This window comes from Rhinopithecus bieti, unplaced genomic scaffold, assembly GCF_001698545.2.
Source record: "Rhinopithecus bieti isolate Rb0 unplaced genomic scaffold, ASM169854v2 scaffold_24469, whole genome shotgun sequence".
NCBI lineage: Eukaryota > Metazoa > Chordata > Mammalia > Primates > Cercopithecidae > Rhinopithecus > Rhinopithecus bieti.
Window position 1 is genome coordinate 593,006 of NW_016811248.1, and position 19,306 is coordinate 612,311.

Sequence of the window (19,306 nt, forward strand, 5' to 3'; positions counted from 1 at the left end):
CAGTCCAGCTCAAAATACAACTCACTCTATGAAAATGGAAGATTCAGGCCCACAGCCCACAGTTCTCACCAACTCCCTTGCTTATTAGGAATGAGAGACTGTACCTTGAAAGGAGGTTAACCCAATTTATGGGCAAAACTTAAGGCATGACATTTCCCTACTGTAGAAATCTCTGGAACGTGCCTTCGCAGAATGTCAGGGTTCTTCCCCTTGCCATGAAAAATAGGAATAGAGGCCGGGCGCGGTGGCTCAAGCCTGTAATCCCAGCACTTTGGGAGGCCGAGACGGGCAGATCACGAGGTCAGGAGATCAAGACCATCCTGGCTAACACTGTGAAACCCCGTCTCTACTAAAAAATACAAAAAACTAGCCGGGCGAGGCGGCGGGCGCCTGTAGTCCCAGCTACTCGGGAGGCTGAGGCAGGAGAATGGCGTAAACCTGGGAGGCGGAGCTTGCAGTGAGCTGAGATCCGGCCACTGCACTCCAGCCCGGGCGACAGAGCGAGACTCCGTCTCAAAAAAAAAAAAAAAAAAAAAAAAAGAAAATAGGAATAGAAAAGAAATGTTTTCCCATGCTAGTCAACAGGGAAGGTGACATTAGACTTGGGAACACGTCACTCCTCCAAATAAATCGGGCAATAATGGGGAAGTTAATTTCTTCAGACAGACTTGCTGTCTTCATCCACTTTCTGCAGCTATAGCAGAATAAATACTGCAGCCTGAATGACTTATAAAGAGCAGAAGTTTATTTGGTTCCAGAGGTTGAGAAGTCTAAGAGCATGGCACTGGCGTCTGGTGAATGGTCATCCCATGGCGGAAGGCAGAAGGTGGAAGGGAATGCAAGAGACAGAGCAGGAAACGGGGCCAAACTCATGCTACCTCCCAGAAAGCTCAGGCCAAAATGCTGAAACCGCCAACCAGGGTCCCCAGTGAAGACAGCTGGCAGAGAGAGAAACGTGCAGCGGGGTGGGAGGGGGTGTCTAGCCAGGCTCAGCCCCAGGAACAGGGCAGACAGAGTCCACTCCTAGACCCTGGGCCTCAACTTCTGGCCTCAGCCTCCCTGCAGGTTGTCCCAACTTGGCAGCCTTTATCACTGTCACAGCAAAGTGTTGGCAGCAGGTGGGGCAGGGACAAGCGAGGCCAAGGAGGAGGCCACAGCAGGGAGGCTGCAGAGCCCCTGGCTCACTGCTCACGGAAGCTAAGGTCACTGTCAGGTTCTGGGGCAGCCACTGACAAGGGCTGGGCTGCGATCTGAAAACTCCATGCACCCCCCTGACCCCAGCCTCCCACCCCCACACACAGAGGTGGCCGAGGGCTTTCTGCCTCACAAGGCAAACCATCCCAGAGCAAGACTGCTGCCGCCGACGGGCCCAGAATCCTGCCACCTTCCGGGTGGTGCCGATTCCGGAACCAGGAGCTCTTTAGTGAGAGGCCGAGTCCTCCAGGTTCCAGGAAACAGTGTCTGAGGACACTTCCTGGAAGGCAGCAGGCCCAGAAGCAAAGCAGCTTAGGCAGGAAGGGCCTGCAAGGTGCTTTCATTCAGCCCTACATGTTTTCCCACTCAACAAACACTGTGTTTGGGCTCTGGGGGCAGGACAGAGAGCCAGTAGATCATGGGTTCTGCCTTCTCTGTCCAGCCCTGATGCCTGCCAGCTGTGGGGTTCAGGCAGCCACCCTTTGGCACAGTCATGGGAAAAAGGAGGTACAAGCTGCTCATGTATTAGCAGAAGCTGCCAAGCCCCCCAACACACCGGAGACTGGGGAGATGCGACCACTCCCTGGGCCCGCCAGTCAGCAGTACACAAGATGCGTCCGCTGGATGGCATGCATCAGAAAAGAGCAGGTGTAATGCGGGGTTCTGAGAGGGGAAGCCTGGGGCCCCATGTGAAAAGAGCAGTTTCTCTTGGGAGGAAAAGAAGGTGCTGGGCACAGGTGAGTCACCTGCATCTCCTCCCTGTGCAGGGGGGCTGGTAAGGAAAGCAACTGTGAAAGGCCCTGTTATAACTCCTGCCAATTTTCATGGTGTAAACACTCTCATCTTGGTCGACTCCAAGCTTCCAACCATGACACAGCTGCCTCCCCAGAGGTCTGAGTCAGGGTTCTCCAGAGAAACAGAACCAATACGACAGAGAGAGAGGGGAGAGGGGAGAGAGGATGGAGAGAGATTTTTACGGGAATTGGTTCCTGCAGTTACAGAGACCAAGAAGCCCCGCAATCTGCCGTCTGCACCCCAGAGACCCAGGAAAGTGGGTTGTATGACTCAATCAAGTCCCACAACCTGAGAACTGGGAGCACCAGGTGCCAAGGACCACGGGCAGGAGGTGTGCACGTCTCAGCTCCGGGAGGCAGAGAACCAGTGCCTCCCTCCTCCCCTGCCTTGCTCCATCTGGACCCAGAGTAGATGGGATGATGCCGCCCACACTGGGGAGGGCCATCTTCTTTCCTCAGTTTCCTCATTCTAAGGCTAATCCCTTCCAGAAACACCTCTCAGGCACCCAGAAATAATGTCGCACCAGCAGCTACCTGGACACCCCCGAGCCCCGGTGAATTGACACATAGCATCAGCCCGCACAAGACGTTCCCGAGTGTGGAACAATCTGCTCTGGAGGAGGCCGCAGCTGACCCCAGCAACCACTGCCTGTGGGAGTCAGAAGATAAACACCAAGCCTTGTTGGGCCCACCCCAGACAGCCCCAGGGTATGTATCCAGATGCGCCCTCCGCCCTCATTTCCATGTGCGGGGCTTAACCTGTCTGCAGCAGCAGGCATGCAGCTGCCTCCAGGAAGCCTGTCTAAACCGTGGCATGTCCCAGACACCTCCAGGGGCCATGCAGCCAGAGGACAAGGAAGCTCACACGGCAGGTCCCGCTGCCCCCAGAGGCAGTCCCTGCTTTTCCTTGTCCTCCTCCTGATCTCGTGGGGATGAGACTCCCCTGCTCTGAGCCTACAGGCTCTGCTAGGCCCTGAGCCAGACACTAGCCCCAACGCCACCTCATTGGCCGTCTCAGCCCAAGAAAAGGCACAAGCCCATTTCACAGGTGAGGAAGGTAGAGGCTTTCAGTGTTACCGCCCAAGGGGTTCACCTTGCCTGCTGCCTAGACAGAGCTGATTTATCAAGACAGGGGAATTACAAGAGAAAGCGTTATTTCGACCAGGCGCGGTGGCTCACGCCTGTAATCCCAGCACTTTGGGAGGCCAAGGCGGGTGGATCATGAGGTCAGGAGATCGAAACCATCCTGGCTAACATGGTGCAAGCCCGTCTCTACTAAAAATACAAAACAAACAAACAAACAAAAAGAAATGAAAAAAAGCTGGGCGCAGTGGCTCATGCCTGTAATCCCAGCACTTTGGGAGGCCGAGGCGGGTGGATCATGAGGTCAGGAGATCAAGACCATCCTGGCTAACACAGTGAAACCCCCAGTCTCTAGTAAAAGTACAAAAACTTAGCCGGGTGTGATGGCGGGTGCCAGTAGTCCCAGCTACTTGGGAGGCTGAGGCAGGAGAATGGTGTGAACCCGGGAGGCGGAGCTTGCTGTGAGCCGAGATTGCGCCACTGCACTCCAGCCTGGGGAACAGAGTGAGGCTCCGTCTCAAAAAAAAAAAAAAAGGAGAAAGCGTTATTTCATGAAGGGCTGGCTGTGCGGGAGACCGGAGTTGTATTACTCAGATCAGTCTCCCTGAGCATTCAGGGAGCAGTTTTTAAGGATAACTTGGTGAGGGGCAAGCCAGTGAACCAGGAGTGCTGACTGCTCAGGGGTGAAATCATCGGGAGCGGAAGCTGTCTTGTTGTGCTGAGTCAGTTCCTGGGTGTGGACCACAAGATCAGAGGAGCCAGTTTATTGATCTGGGTGGTGCCGGCTGATCCATCAAGTGCAAGGTCTGCAAAATCTCTCAAGCACTGATCTCAGGAGCAGTTCAGGGAGGGTACAATGAGGCACGTTGGACCCCCACTTCCTGTCATGGCCTGAACCAGTCTTTCAGGTTACACTTTAGATCACCCTGGCTGAGGAGGAAGTCCATTCCGATTGTTGGGGGAACCTTTGAATTTTAGTTTGGTTTACAGCAGGCTACCAAATCCCCAAAACGGCCACAGAGGGCGCCATTCACCCATTTTACAGGTAGGGAAAGTGCGACACGGTGAATCTGAGGTCGCAGGACCGGGTCTATGGAGTCCCAGCCTCCATGTCGTCGTGGAAGCTCTGAGGACCCCTCTCTGGGCCCTTTCCGGGGTCTTCGCCTGGCCTTCTCTTCCACACCCTGGGTTCCCAAGCAACTCACCCCAAGAGCGGGTGTGAGAGATGGTTACAACCACCATCCTCTCACAGCTCGGGAAGCCAGGAGTCAGAAATCAAGGTATGGCAGGGCTGGCTCCCCCGAAGCCTTTGCGGGCAGGCTCCTTCCCGCCTCTCCCGGCTCCTGGTAGTCCCAGATGTCTCTTGGCTGTGGCCACGCGGCTCCACTCCCTGCCTCCATCTCCGTGTGTGGCCTCCTCCTCCCCCTGTGTGGGTGCCTTCTCTTCTGTCTCTCATGGGAACACTTGCCGTAGGATTTAGGGTTCACCAGATCATCCCGAAAATCTGAGGCAGGTCTCAGTTATTTTAGAAAGTTTATTTTGCCAAGGTTAAGGATGCACACCCATGACACAGCTTCAGGAGGTCCTGACGACATGTGCCCAAGGTGGTCAGAGCACAGTTTGGTTTTATACATTTTAGGGAGACACAAGACATCGAGCAACATCTGCAAGATGAATATTGGTCCAGTCTGGAAAGGCGGGAAGACTCCAAATGGGGAGGAGGCTTCCAGGTTGTAGGTGGCTAGGAGACAAATGCTGCATTCTTTTGAGTTCCTGATCAGCCTCTCCAAAGGAGGAATCAGATCTGCATTGATCTCAGTCAGCAGAGAGGTGACTTTGAACAGAATGGGAGGCAGGTTGGCCCCAAGCAGTTCCCAGCTGGACTTCTCCCTTTAACTTAGTAATGTTGGGGCCCGAAATCACAGTCTCATCTCAAGATACACAATCACATCTGCAAAGATCCTTTTCCAAATGAGGTCACGGCCACAGGTCCTGGGATGTGGACATATCTTGAGGAGGCCACCGCTCAGCCTATGGATTGGAAGCATATCTTCCCAGGTACAGAAGAAGGACAAGATCAGAAGTCATCTCTTCGCCCGTCCCCAGCCAGATGCATGGCTGACTGTCCCCTCTCCCCCTTCTCTTTACTCGTTCACCTTATCTTACATAAAATGTACATTTACTCAAAGTCTCACAAGAATGTCAGCATCTGCCTCACTGTCTACCCCTCCCGCCTTCCCTCTCCTTAAGTGCTTCCTTCCCCTTAAATACTGAGTTCCCAAAACCTTCTTTGGAAAGTGCAGGTCACAGATGCTCCTGGGACGTGTGTTTGTGTTTTCCCTGGGCATGTCCTCACACTTTGGCTTGTGAGCCTCCGCTGATTGAGACACCTGCCTCCATCACTTTTTGGCTAAAGAGGACTCAGCTTCAACACATGGAGAGGGGAGGAAAGTGGCTCTCCTGGTGCCTTGGCAGGGCAGGGGCAGGGAAGTGGGTGGTTTGGATGTGAAGGGGGTGGGAGGAGTCCACACAGGTGTATTATCCCATTAGCTACAGAGTCTTGCTCTTACCCCACCCCTGGAAAGGAAGATTAGGCTGGAAAAATAAATATTCCTGGAAGGAAAGGCATGAGGGGCAGGCCAAAAGGAAGGTGGGGAACACAAAGGGAGGACGGAAAACATTCCAGAAGGGGTGGCTGTGTCTGTGTCAGGAATGCCCAGCAAGTCCTGGCAGCCTGGGGACAAGGTGGAGTTCCCGTGGGGAGGGTGGGGCAGCTGCTGTCCTCAAGGAAGCAAGTAGAGTGAGTAAGGGGGTGTTTTAAAAGGGAGGTCTGGGACGGCTTTGCTGAGAAGGTGACGTTGAACAGAGAATAGAGGAATTGAGAGACAGCACGGGGCTGTCCGGGGAGAAGAAGGACCCTCGATGGGGACACCCTGGGGTGGTTGTGTGCCCGGCTAGGGCGAGGAACAGCAAGTGGCCATGGTGGGCAGGCCAGGGAGGGGGTGCCCCAGGAAGCGAGGTCATGGAGTTTAAGTTCTTCCTCCAGAGATGCGAAGCCTCAAGGGGCTTTAACAGAGCAGGGGAGGCTCAGAAGACCTCAGTGAGGCTGTTGCCTTAGTCCTGGGAGACGCAGGAGACGTGGGTGTGGTCAAGGCCCTTGTGGAGTCCGGATGTGGCCAATCCTGCAAGCAGCTGGGAAAAGTCCTAAGGGAGCAGCGAGCACAGGAAACCGTGGGCCACGGTTTGCTCTCTAGACGTTCGAGGAATCTCCAGCAGCCCTTTGGGAAGCTGTTATTGCTCTTTGCTGCCGACCTGGGGTTGCAAGGACCAATTCCAGCCCCGCGTCCTGCAGACCCTGGTGCCCCCACTGCCAGGGACATGCTCAGCTCCACCCCCAAGTAAGTAGGATAGGAAGTGCAAGCCAACTGCCCTGGGGAAAATAACGTCGGGGACAGTCATGCAGAGCAGCGTCATCGCCAGGCAGCCAGGCCAAGGCGGTGCTGGCCGGGATCTGGGAGCTAGGAGTTCTCCGGCCCCCACCATGACTGCGCACCTCCACCCACCTAGGCACCCAGAGTCTAGCCTGGAGAATAGCCCTGAACGCTCCCTCCCCAGTGCCTCCAAGCAGCACCAGGCCTTTCCTTTGTTAAATGCCTCAGGTCCCATCCCCCCACGCCTCCCAGGAATTTCTTTGGATATGCACCCGGCCCCACTCCTTCTACTCTTAAATCCCATCAAGGATTCTCTGTGACTTTTATACGATCGAAAGCCCACCACGGGGCTTATGAGGCTCCATCTGACCAGGCCCTGTTCTCCTCTCTGCCCTGACGCCCATTCCTAGAATCTGCCACAGCCCCCCCAACCACAGGACCTTTGCACTTGCTGTCCCCATCATGAGCCTACTAACTGCTCCCTGCCTAGCTATGCTGGGTCTCCTTCCAGGCCTCAGGTGACACCTCACTTCCTGACCCTCCAGGTCTGTTGGAGCCCCAGCACAGGCTCTCCAAAGACATTCTCTTTCCCCTACTCCAGCACATGGCCTGTATGGTGTGGGCTGTCAGTAGGACAATTCACAATGGCGGGTTAACTCGCCTCTTCACTGCCAGACTCCAGGAGGGCAGGGACCACACCTGCTTTCCCAGGTCAGGAATGGAGCCTGAGATATGTTAAGGCTGAGACTGTCTATTTTAAACTGTGCAGCTGCTTCTGTGCAGAAAGGGACAGAAAGTCACCTTGAAGCTTTGCCCTCTCATGTCACCTGAGCAGGCTTCCTGGGTCATGCAGAGGTGGGTGGCATTTACCTCCTGCCCTATGGGAAGGGTACAACAGAACATTTTAGGTCACTGTATTAGTCCGTTTTCACGCTGCTATAAAGAACTGTCTGAGACTGCGTAATTTATAAAGAAAGGTTTAATTGACTCACAGTTCAGCATGGGTTGAGAGGCCTCAGGAAACTTATAGTAATGGCGGAAGGTGAAGGAGAATAAAGGCAACTTCTTCATAAGGCAGGAGGAGGAGGTGCTGAGCAAAGGGGGAAGAGCCCCTTATAAAACCATCAGATCTCACGAGAACTCACTCAATATCATGAGAACAGCATGGGTCCAACCCCCATGATCCAACCACCTCCACCTGGTCTCTCCCGTGACATGTGGGGATTCTACGAATTACGGGGATTACAATTCAAGATGAGATTTGGGTGGGAACACAAAGCCTAACCCTATCAGTCCCCCAAGGTAGACCCCAATACTATCCGTTGCCAGGCTAGGGGCTTTCGAAAGGAGAGCAATGTGCATAAGAAACCCAAGGCCTTCCAGAGAAAGGGGCTGCACCCTAGGGTGCAAACAGGGTCATCGAGGGGAAGAACCGGAATGACAGGTGGACATGCAGGTTAACAGGAACCAGGTGCTGGACAGGAACGCCGCTGCTTCTGCCCTGGGCTTCTCCGCAGGCTGGGGTCAGGGCAGTAGGGATAGCCATGAGGTCGCAGAAGCCCGTTGCCTTGTGCTTTAATCAGTGACACTTCCCCAAGGGACGCACAGCCCAGGAGGGGCGGAAAGTGGCTCTCCTGGTGCCTTGGCAGGGAAGGGGCAGGGAAGTGAGTGGTTTGGGTGTGGAGGCACTTCCCCACGCCTCCTGTGGTTCATGGCCTATGTGCCCTGCCCGTACCAGCTCTAGGGGCCTGGGGGTGAACCCCAGTGTAGTGTCCATCACAGACTCACTCTTCTGGGCTGGGACTCACCACACTGGCCACTCTATGTCCAGGGCTGTCAACCCATGCAGGCAGGGTCCATGTTTTGTCTCTTTGTCCCCACAGCCTTGCACATCAACTTGACTCAGTGCTAAATGCATGAAGGAACTCATGACCTCAGAGCCCAAGGAAGAGCCTGGGTTAGACCTCCTGGTGCTCTGAGAAGCTCAGCTATACAGACACCACTTTAAACGCCAGGGGACTTTGAATGAATGGGGGCCCAAATGTCACCATCTTTGGAAAAAGCTCTTAGTACAATTAATTTAAGGATCTTGAGATGACATCATGCTGAATTGTCCAAGTGAGCCCTAAATCCAGTGGCCAGTGTCCCCGAGTCCAGGGCCCACCTGGGGAAGATGCTCAGAGAAGAGGAGCAGGCCCGCACTGGGGAGGCCCAGGGAACCCACAGGTGGAGTGCAGGGATGCGGCCACAAGCCGGGGAAAGCCTGGGGCCGCCAGAGGCTGGGAGAGGCATGAAATGGATTTTCTCAAAGGCCTCTGAAATGAACCAATCCAGCTGGGTGGCTGGATCCCAGACTTCCGGACCCCAGAACACACGTCTGCTGTTTGAAGCCACTCTGGTGGTGGTTTGTCTGGCAGCCTAGAAACATGGCACGGATGCTATCAAGTCTGAACTTCTGGGCTTCTGTACCTTAGAAAGGGACAGAACGGGTCACATGGGGAGGTGACACACATGGTGCTCACAGGCCCAGGCCCCGCCCCTGCGCCACCGGAACCTCTCTGTGCCTCGGTTTCCTCCCCTGTAAGGCGGGGATAATAGCCACCATCTCTCCCAGGGCTGCGGAGGGGATTGCGCCAGAAGGCGCAGGACTCTGAGAACTTCCAGCACTCTGTAACCGGCCGTTACTGTGTTGTTTTTCTTGTCTGGGGGCAGAGAGATGGATGGGCTGACTCTGAAACCAAATAAAAACACAGAGGCAGAGGCCTTCACCGCAGGCGAGGAGTGTGAGGGCGTGTTCAGGATCCAATGTTGAGTTAAAGGGAAGCAAGAAGCAAGACAGCCGCCCAGACCACCCCGGCTTCCTGGGCCTGTGTGTGCACAAGCTGAGCTCGTGGGAGCATGGGTGTCTGTATGCGTCTGCACACCCAGAGACAGGGCAGGAAATTTCTTTCTCTTTGAAAGGCAATTCGTACTCTCCTCATGGTGTTTCTCTGTAGTTTCCAAATATCTGACAGTAAAAAGGGAATTTTTTTGAAAATAGGAAAAGCCCCCTCAATCAAACATTATCAATGAGCCTGTTCTTGTAAGAGCAGAGGGAATTTTCCGTGTGGCAGCAAATCTCACTGGGAAATCCCCAGCATCTCAAGGCGGATGTGGTAAGCCCTGGACACTCTTGAGAGTGGCAGAGTGATGTGCGCTGGGCTAGTGAGTCTGCTCTGCAGAACGCTTGAGGGCAGGCGGTGCCCCAAGAACCCAGACTCATGGGACCCCAAAGCCTTCTCCTTACTCCCTTTTCCTCTTGTGAAAGAAAGACCGAGGTGCTGAGCAGGTGTCGGCTCCTGTGCAGTCCTACGCCCACTCCTTTGGTGCAAACAGGACTGGGGGCAGCTGGAAACCCCAGGCACTAGGGAATCCCACATCAGGCTTAAGGCAGCTCAGTCACTCCTCTGTGTGCACAGCAGAGGTTGGCACCGGAGCTTGCCAGGGCTCTTCTGCAGCGGAACATTCACTGCATCGTCTTCATCCGTCATCCACCCGGCATTGGTGATGCTGGGTCCCTTGCTGGGTGCTGGTGGCACAAAGTGACCACAGGTGATCTCTGAGCTCAAGGGGCTCCCATTGAGTAGGAGGGACAGATGGGAGACCCCTCAAGATAGCAAGGACACCGTGGTGCTGACGTGATGCTGGGGATGGCAGATGAGTGTGTGTCAGGCCATAGACACTGTGTGGCACAGCTGCTGGTGGTCTGGGAGCCAGGACAGGTTGGAGCCGAATTTCAGCGAAGCTGCCAGGAATTGAATTCGGTGCTCATGACTTCACTCTGGAGCTACTTCCAGCTCCTCTGGCTTCCTGTGGCAGGGACCCAAAAGGAACTCACACCTATCGGGCCTGACTGTGTGCCAGGCACGTCATACGTCATCCTTTCTGATGCTCATGATGGCCGTTTACAGTTACTATGCTCCTCAGGGTTGTTAGAGAGAGGATCAAAGAGGTTCTGCAACCTGTGTGAAGTCCCACACCACCAGCAAGTGGCCATGCTGGGGTTGGAACCCGTCTACACCACTGCAGAGCCCATGGTCACACCCCGGAGCCATTCTTCCTTCTGTCCAGTCCTACCTGCTCTCAGTACCTATCTTATACATCCCCAAAAGTTCTGTTTTCATCAAACTGTCCTCAACTCATCCCACAACCCACTGGCAGAGGAAGACAGAGGCCTGAGTCACTGGTGAGCGGCCCCTTGGCACCATTTGGCCACTGACTCACCTGTGTCCTTGAGCAAACCACTTCCCTCTCTGGGGTGAGGATGAGGACTCGAGTGAGCACTCCCCATTCTGCCTGCCCCACATCCTAACCACATTTGCTGGGACCACAGACATCTCCTTGGGGACTCATCCCTTATAATCACCCACCGTCTTGATGAAATATCAGTGAGCCTTCCCTGGCCTGGCTGGGAGGGGCACACAAAACTCCCCTTGGTCCCTCGGTGCTCCCTCCCTGGAGCACAATCTGGAGATAGAGAACACAGAACGCAGAAGTCACACTCCAGCCCTCATGCCTCCCTGGGGCCCTGCTCCCGCTGTGCTCTCTTCAGACCCTGGTCCTGCAGCATCTCCCTCACCCCTGCAAGGGCTCCAAGTGCTCTCAGTACCTTCTTTGTTGGCTCGTGTCGGCCAGGGTCAACTTCTGTTACTTGTAAGTGAAGAACTCTGATGGGCCCAAGGGGACTAAGGTCGTTTCTAGATCTCAAGTTCCAGGGAACTTCCTCGCTCAAGAACTTCAGGTGGCTTCCCACTGCCCTCGGATCAGACCCAACCTGTCCTCAGATTCCCCACCTGTGTCCCCACTGCTGCTCAAGCTGCATCGTCACCCCACACCTGACTGCAGACCTGCCCTGCGTGCTCCCCGGATGCCACCCTCTGCTCTCACCACCATGTCTTCTCTCCCTGGGCCTCCCAAATCTAGTCCATCCCAGGAGGCCAGGGCTGTAAACCTAGGGTTTTGTCTTCCCCGTTTCCATCCCACAAGGCCTTGGGGAAAGGTTTGTCCTGAGGTTTGCCAGATTAAAGGCAATAAAGAGCCAGTCTCAGCAAGAAGAGGCCTTTTCTGGGGTCTCTGGAATGTTCCTCCTGGTATCCAGAAACACGTGGCTAATGGTGCAGACAACCAGGCAGGGTGTGGCCCTGGGCAATTGGGCCGGGGTCTGCTCCTCGATGACCTCCAGCTCAGGGCACATGTCACCTGAGAATTTGCCCTTCCTACAAGCCAAGACCCCACCTCACCCCACCTGCCCAGGTTCCTCCCAGCTCCCCTGACAGCCTCCTTATATCAGGAAAAGACAGGTCTTCAAGCACTAGGAGAGTGTCAGCTCTACGTTCCCCTGTCAGCCTCCTTCTATCGGGAAAGGACAGGTCTTCAGGCCCTAGGAGGGTCTCAGCTCCCAGCCCCCCTGGCCGCCTTCTCCTATCAGGAAAAGACAGGTCTTTAGCCCCTAGCAGAGTCTCAGCTCCCCGCTCCCCTGGCCGCCTTCTCCTGTCAGGAAAGAACACGTCTTCAGGCGCTAGGAGGGTCTCAGTTCCCAGATCCCATGCCAGACTGAGAGCAGTAGCGCTGGATCATAGGGAGTGACCGAAGGCCTGTGGATGGACAGACAGAATGAATGGAGGGTCTGGAAGCAGGCAGCCTGGTTCCTGGTCCAGGAGTCTCCATGGTATCTTTGCCAAGGATCTCCCCGCTCTGCCACTTTCACTTTTCGATTGAGTCATTCTGTAGTTTGAACGTGTGCCAGACTTCAGCAGTCACGGGAAGGATGACAGTTCTTCTTGGCCCCAGATCTCCCTTTGTCCTCTGCAACCAATTACGTTGCACCCGGCTCAGCTAAACCGACTGAGCAAGCTTGGGAAGGGTGGGTGGATGGTCAGTGTTCTGGAAGGATCTCCCGAGAGTCAGCAGAGCTGAGCTAAGGCCCCAGCTCCACCAGCACAAGCAAATCTCCCAAGAAGCTGCGCTGCCTCTGTGTCCCAGAAATACCCATGCTTTCCTGCCTCTCTGCCTTTGCTCAGTCTGGGCGTTCCGCCAGACTGCCCTTCCCGTCTCCATCACTGGACCTTTCCTAGCTATGAAAGGGGTCCTGGCCAGAGGTGACAGCCCCTCCTCCCCTCTGTCCCCCAGTACTCGTGTGTGCTAGAAAGACCTGGATGGAGGAGGGGACTTGATCTTATAACATGGGGCCAGACAACTGATACCCTTTCCTTCATCCGACAGCAAATCTGGGAGAAAAATTCTATTACCCTCATTAATGAGAAAAGTGAGGCTCAGAGCATTTGCCACCTGTGGCTCAGCAGGTGCCTGGCTGACGCAGCAAAAGATGGTTGCTGAGCCTGTCTGGCCCCCGCCCCGTCTGCTTTCCCCCAGTCAGTACCAGCCCTTGGTTTAGCTCCTGCTACTTCTTTATCCCACACGTGTTCAGTGGAAGCTGGTTCCCGGGGACCATGCTGGACGTGGGGCACCCAGGATGAGATGAGGCTGGCCTTGCTCCTGTGCCTCCTGTGGGATGGTGTTGGAGGTGGAGAGGCCCACTTGTGAACAGGCACAGGTGCGCTACCAACCCAAGGACAAGCCCCAGCCACAGTGGACAGTTGTGTTAGTTTCTAAAATCACCCCCTTCTCCCACGGTGGCGATGGGGACCTTGTCCTTGGCCCTGGTGCCATTTCTCTTGGCTCTGATTAGCCACTCTTTCCATGTCTCCACGCAGCCATTCCAGGCACAACTACCACATGTGCTGGGTTTGCAGGGGACACAGAAATGGCTCCTTTCCTCTGTAGACTTTACTCCCTCACAGGCAACTAGAGGATTTGGGGGGCTACTTTCAGTTTGATGCCTACCATCCCCATAAGCACAGGGCCTATTTCCCTGGTTTACAGCTCTACCCTCAGCAAGCCAAGCACAGGGCTTGCCCCGAAGAAGCTGCTTAACACACACTTGCAGAATAAATGACTGAGAGTTGTGGTCTTTGGTCTCCAAGAGTGCACAGTCTAGAGGGATGACAAAATACAGACACATCACCAGAAGCAGCAGCCGAGCTGGCTGGCATCACCTGCCAGGGCCTGCCAGGGCTGCTGCTGAATTGCTGGGACCTTGGTTCTGGCCAGGTGTGTCCCTCTGACTGGGGTCTGCAGTGGGGAGCTCAGTCAAGGGAGGAGAGAAAACCCAGGGGGCTTGCTGTAAGCAGCTCTTCTGGGGGTCTCCCTGTAGGCCCAGGACCCTGGGCAAAATGAAAACGCACAGCTGTTCAACAAGCAGGAGGAAACCTTTATCCTCCCTTCAGAGCTCTCTCTCTCTCTCTCTAAAGTCGTCATGGTGTTTTAATTTGCTATTTGATATCACTCTCCCTTGGATGTGGATGCTTACAGGGTGAGGGCAGACACAGGCAGGAACTCAGCACCCTGCTGTGCAATTCAACATGCCAGGCGCCTGATCCCAACTCTGACTTCCCTGCCCCTGAACCCAGGCCCTAGGGCAGAGGGTAGCAGTGATTGTCTGGTGAGGGCAGGAGGCATGGGACAAGTATCAACCTATATCAGAGACTTGGCAATAAAAAAGAGTCAAACTCTGTAAACTATGTGAAGGGATTTATTCTGAGCCAACTATGAGTGACCATGGCCAAAGGCACAGTCGCACGAGGTCCTGAGAACAGGTACCCACGACAGTTGGGTTACAGCTTGATTTTACATATTTTAGAGGGAGAGAAATCACAGGCGGAGACAAAAATCAATATATGTAAGGTGTACATTGGTTCAGCCTAGAAAGGTGGGACATCTTGAAGTAGGGGCTTCCAGCTTAATATGGTTTGGCTCTGTGTCCCACTCAAATCTCATCTTGAATTGTAATCCTCATAATTAATCCCCATGTGTCTAAGGAGGGACCAGGTAGGAGGTGATTGGATCATGGGGATGGTTTTCCCCACGCTGTTCTCATGATAGTGAGGGAGTTCTCATAAGATCTGATGGTTTTGTAAGTGTTTGACAGTTCCTCCTTCACACACCCTTCTCTCTCCTGCCACCATGTGAAGAAGGCCCTTGCTTCCCCTTTGCCTTCCACCATGATAGTAAGTTTCCTGAGGCTTCCCCAGTCATGTGGAGCTGTGAGTCAATTAAACCTCCTTCCTTTATAAATTACCCAGTCTTGGATATTTCTTTATAGCTGTGTGAAAACAGACAAATACACAGGTCATAGGTGGATTTAGAGATTTCCTGATGGCAAGTGGCTGACAGGGTTAAGCTCTGCCTGAAGAGCTGAAGTCAACAGAGGGAAATGTTTGTTAAGAGAAGTGGGGATGTGGAAGCCAAGGTTCCTGTTTATGTAGATGAAGCCCCCAGGTGGCAGGTTTCAGAGAAGAGATGGTCAGTCAGTGTCTCTTATCAGGCCCTGAAAGGTGTCAGACTCTTCTTAGTTAACTCTCTCCTGGATCAGGAAAAGATTGGAAAGGGAAAAGGATTCTCTACAGAGTGTAGGTTTTCCCAGTAAGAGACAAATTTGCAGGGCCATTTCAAAATATGTATTTCGGGGGGTAAAATGCTTCGATCTCTTTCAGGACCTGCTATCTGTCACGTGATGCTACACTAGAGTCAGGTTGGAATTTGGCATCTTATTGCTGCAAGGAGTCTGTTTTGTCAGCCTCAGGATCTCTGTTTCCATGTTAATGCTGGTCAGTTGTGTCTAAACTCCAAAGGGAGGGGGTATAATGAAGCGTGTCCGACCCACTTCTATCTTAGCCTGAACTAGTTTTTCAGGTTTACACTGGAACTCCCCTGGCCAAGAGGAGGGTCCATTCAGTCAGTCTGGGGCTTAGAATTTTAATTTTGGTTTACAGGCTCCAAGCCCCCAGCACATGCTCCACTCTCCCTTAGACTTTACACACAAGACACAGATTCAAAGATAAAGTACCAACTCCAGGGCAGATCTTACAAAAACATAAGATCTGATGGTTTTGCACTAAACCCCAAGACTAGGGGTCTGTTCATCTATGGCCGAGCCAGCCCTGCCCCCTTCCACCCCTGCCTGAGGCCACTAGCCGGCTAGGGACCACGCAAACCCATCCTGCTGTGGTCACCAGCTTTGGCCTCCCAGAGGACACTTGGACTCCATGGCCCTGGGTCCCGGTGTGGCTCCAGTGACTGTATATAAAAGGAGCTGTTGCCTTCATGAAGAGGGTGCGAGCTTTTTCTTTTTTTGGCGTAGAAGCAATCTGTCTATTTCACCTTTAGTTCAGGTCTTCCACCCCTGCTGCTGTTGGTGTTCCTTTCTTATTTCCCTTTACCCTGGATCTTTCATTTAATTCTTTGAAAATATGTTATTGGCGGGGCATGGTGGTGCACACCTGTAATTCCAGCACTTTGGGAGGCCGAGGCAAGTGAATCACTTGAACCCAGGAGTTTGAGACCAGCCTGGGAAACATAGTGAAATCCTGTCCCTACAAAACATACAAAAATTAGCCAAGCGTAGTGGTGCGCACCTGTAGCTCCAGCTACTCAGGAGGCCAACGCACGAGGATCACTTGAGCTCAGGATGTCAAGGCTGCAGTGAGCCAAGATTGCACCACTGCACTCCAGCCTGGGTGACAGAGCAAAATCCTGTCTCAAAAAAAAAAGGGGGGGGAAGAGAAGAAAATCTGTTATTGGTTTTTCTGTTGTTTGGACACTGGTTTATGCTCAGTGCTTCCAGGAATGACCCGCCTGCCCGTCTCGCCTTCATGTCTGCACCTGCCCTCCACTTATTTAAGGTTCTGCCTCTGGATTTTCACTTTTTATTCTTGTTCTTGCTCTCTCATGCTTTTTGCATTCATGGAATCATTGATTTTTACCCAAAATTTTGTGTGGTTATCTCCTTTTTTCAGTTTCTCACTTTGATATGTGAATTTCAAATTTATTTCAGCACATTGAGCTGATTTAACATTAACACAACATTTCCCTTATTTTATCCTAACAGCTTTTTTTTTTTTTTTTTTTTTTTTTTTTTTTTTTTTTTTTTTTTTTTTTTGAGACAAGATCTTGCTACATTGCCTAGACTGGAGTACAGTGGCGTGACCTTGGCTCACTGCTACCTCCACCCCCCAAGTTCAAGCAATTCTCCTGCCTCAGCCTCCTAAATAGCTGAGATGACAGGCATGTGCCACCACGCCCAGCTAATTTTTGTATTTTTAGTAGAGACAGGGTTTTGCCATGTTCCCCAGGCTGGTCTCAAACTCCTGACCTCAGGTGATCCACCCTCCTCAGCCCCCAAAGTGCTGGGATTTCAGATGTGCGCCCCTGCGCCCGGCCACTAAAATATTTGTTTCAATGTCTATTCCTAACAGATATAACAAAAAAAAAAAAAAGCCCTGAACTTCAGCAGCTTCGTGTGATGAACACTTATCTCTCACCTCCCCTTGCCCCCACCCCAATACTGATGTTCCTGGCGGTGGTGGCAGGGTGCTGTGCTCCACTCAGTCATTTAGGGATTCAGGATGTGGGGACTCTGCCGTCTTGCTGTGCAGCCCTAAGTCACACTGGATATGTAAACTAAAAATTAAATTTTAAGCCCCTCAACCAACTGAATGGGCCTCTCCTCTCAGCCAAGAGAGGACAGGGCATTCCAAATTAACCTGAAAACCAGTTCAGGCCATGATGGGAAGGGGGATCAGACATGCCTCATTTTACCCTTCCCCCTTTGGAATTCAGGCTCAGCTGACCAGCATTAACATTAAAACAGAGAAGACCTTCAGACTTTTTGTAGCAACAAGGCATCAAATTCCAGCCTGACTCTAGTACAGCATCACATGACAGATAGCAGGCCCTGAAAGAAAGTGAAGCGTTTTACCCCAAAATATATTTATTTGACGTATTTGTAAATACGCCTGCAAAGCTGTCTCTTGTGGGGAAAAATCTACATTCTGTAGACAATCCCTTCCCTTTCCAGGTCTTTTCCTGACCCAGGAGAGGTTTAACTAAGTCGGGCACCTTTTTTTTTTTTTTTTTTTTTTTTTTTTTTTTTGAGATGGAATCTCATTCTGTCGCCCAGGCTGGAGTGCAGTGGCACAATCTCGGCTCACTGCAACCTCTGCCTTCTGGGTTCAAGCAATTCTCCTGCCTCAGCCTCCCAGGTAGCCGGGACTACAGGTGCCCGCCACAACTCTTTTTTTTTTTTTTTTTTTTTTTAGTAGAGATGAGTTTTCACCATGTTGGCTGGGCTAATCTCGAACGCCTGACCTCAAATGATCCACTGGCCTTGGCCTCCCAAAGTGCTGGGATTACAGCTATGAGCCACCATGTCCAGCCACCCTTTTAAGTTTGATAAGAAACATTTACCATCTATTCTCTCTGAAGCCAGCTACCTGGAGATTTCATCTGCTTAACAAGAACCGTGGTCTCCCCAACCCCTTATCTTAAGCCAAACACTTCCTTCTATGGATTCCCAGTTTTTAGATAAACTCTTTTAACCTATCGGAAAATCTTTGAATCCACCCACCACCTGGAACCCCAACCCCCCATTTTCTTCTAATTGGCTGACTTTCTAGACCAAACCAATGTATATCTCACAGGTATTGATTGATGTCTTATGTCTTCCTAAAACATATGAAACCGAGCTGTAGCCCAGCCACCTTGGGCGCATGTTCTCAGAACCTTATGGAGCTGTGTCATGCCATGTCCTTAACCCTGGCAAAATAAACTTCTAAACTGACTGAGACCTGTCTCAGATACTTTTTGATTTACAATGTCAGCATTCAGGTGGTGGAATGGGAGGGAAGGGCTAAAACACAGCCCTTCCCACCTGCTCAGGACCCGAAGTGAACCATCGTTCCGGCTCCCAAGGGGGAGAACTCATCACGTGGCCCTACCCATGTGGCAAGCTGACTGGTTCAGGGGTCTAGTTAGTGTGGGTGTTGCTGCTGTTTATTTATCAGAGACTCTCAGGGCCCAGAGCAGAGCACACCCTCAAGATTCTGTGAGCCTGGACCTCATAACCCCACAGAGACACAAGGCCGTGCAGGAAGGGGGCTGGGGTAGGGCTATGTGGTGACTGAGAGCAGGAACCACCAGGACAGACAAGGCCTAATTACCTTGATGAGGCGCCTCTGCTAGCAGTAAGCTTTCATTTTCCTGTCTCACTTTTCCCTGAGGGAGGAATTAATGTGCATTCTTGGAAGGCAGAACAATTACTAACCCCTCTCCTCCTCCTCAGCTGAGGAAATTAAAATAATAACTTCAGTTGAGGAAAATTGGATTAAACTCCACCCCCATGGGATTCTTCTGTGGGTAATCTTCTTCCTGATCCAGGAGAGAATTAACTAAGAGTCTGGCACCTTTTTTTTTTTTTTTTTTTTTTTTTTGGTTTTATTTGTTTTGTTTTGTTTTTGAGACAAAGTCTGGCTCTATCACCCAGGATGGAGTGCAGTGGTGCCATCTCCGCTCATTGCGACCTCCGCCTTCTGGGCTCAAGTCATCCTACCACCTTGGCCTCCTGAGCAGCTGAGACTACAGGCATGCGCCAACACACCTGGTTAATTTTTGTTCTTTTTGTTGTTGTTGTTGTTGTTTAGAGATGGTGTTTCACCATGTTGTCCAGACTGGTCTCCAACTCGTGAGCTCAAGCAATCTGCCCACCACGGCCTCCCAAAGTGCTGGGATTACAGACGTAAGCCACCACGCCCAGCCAAGAGTCTGGCACATTTTAAAGTCTGATAAGAAACATTTACAGGCCGGGCGCGGTGGCTCAAGCCTGTAATCCCAGCACTTTGGGAGGCCGAGACGGGCGGATCACAAGGTCAG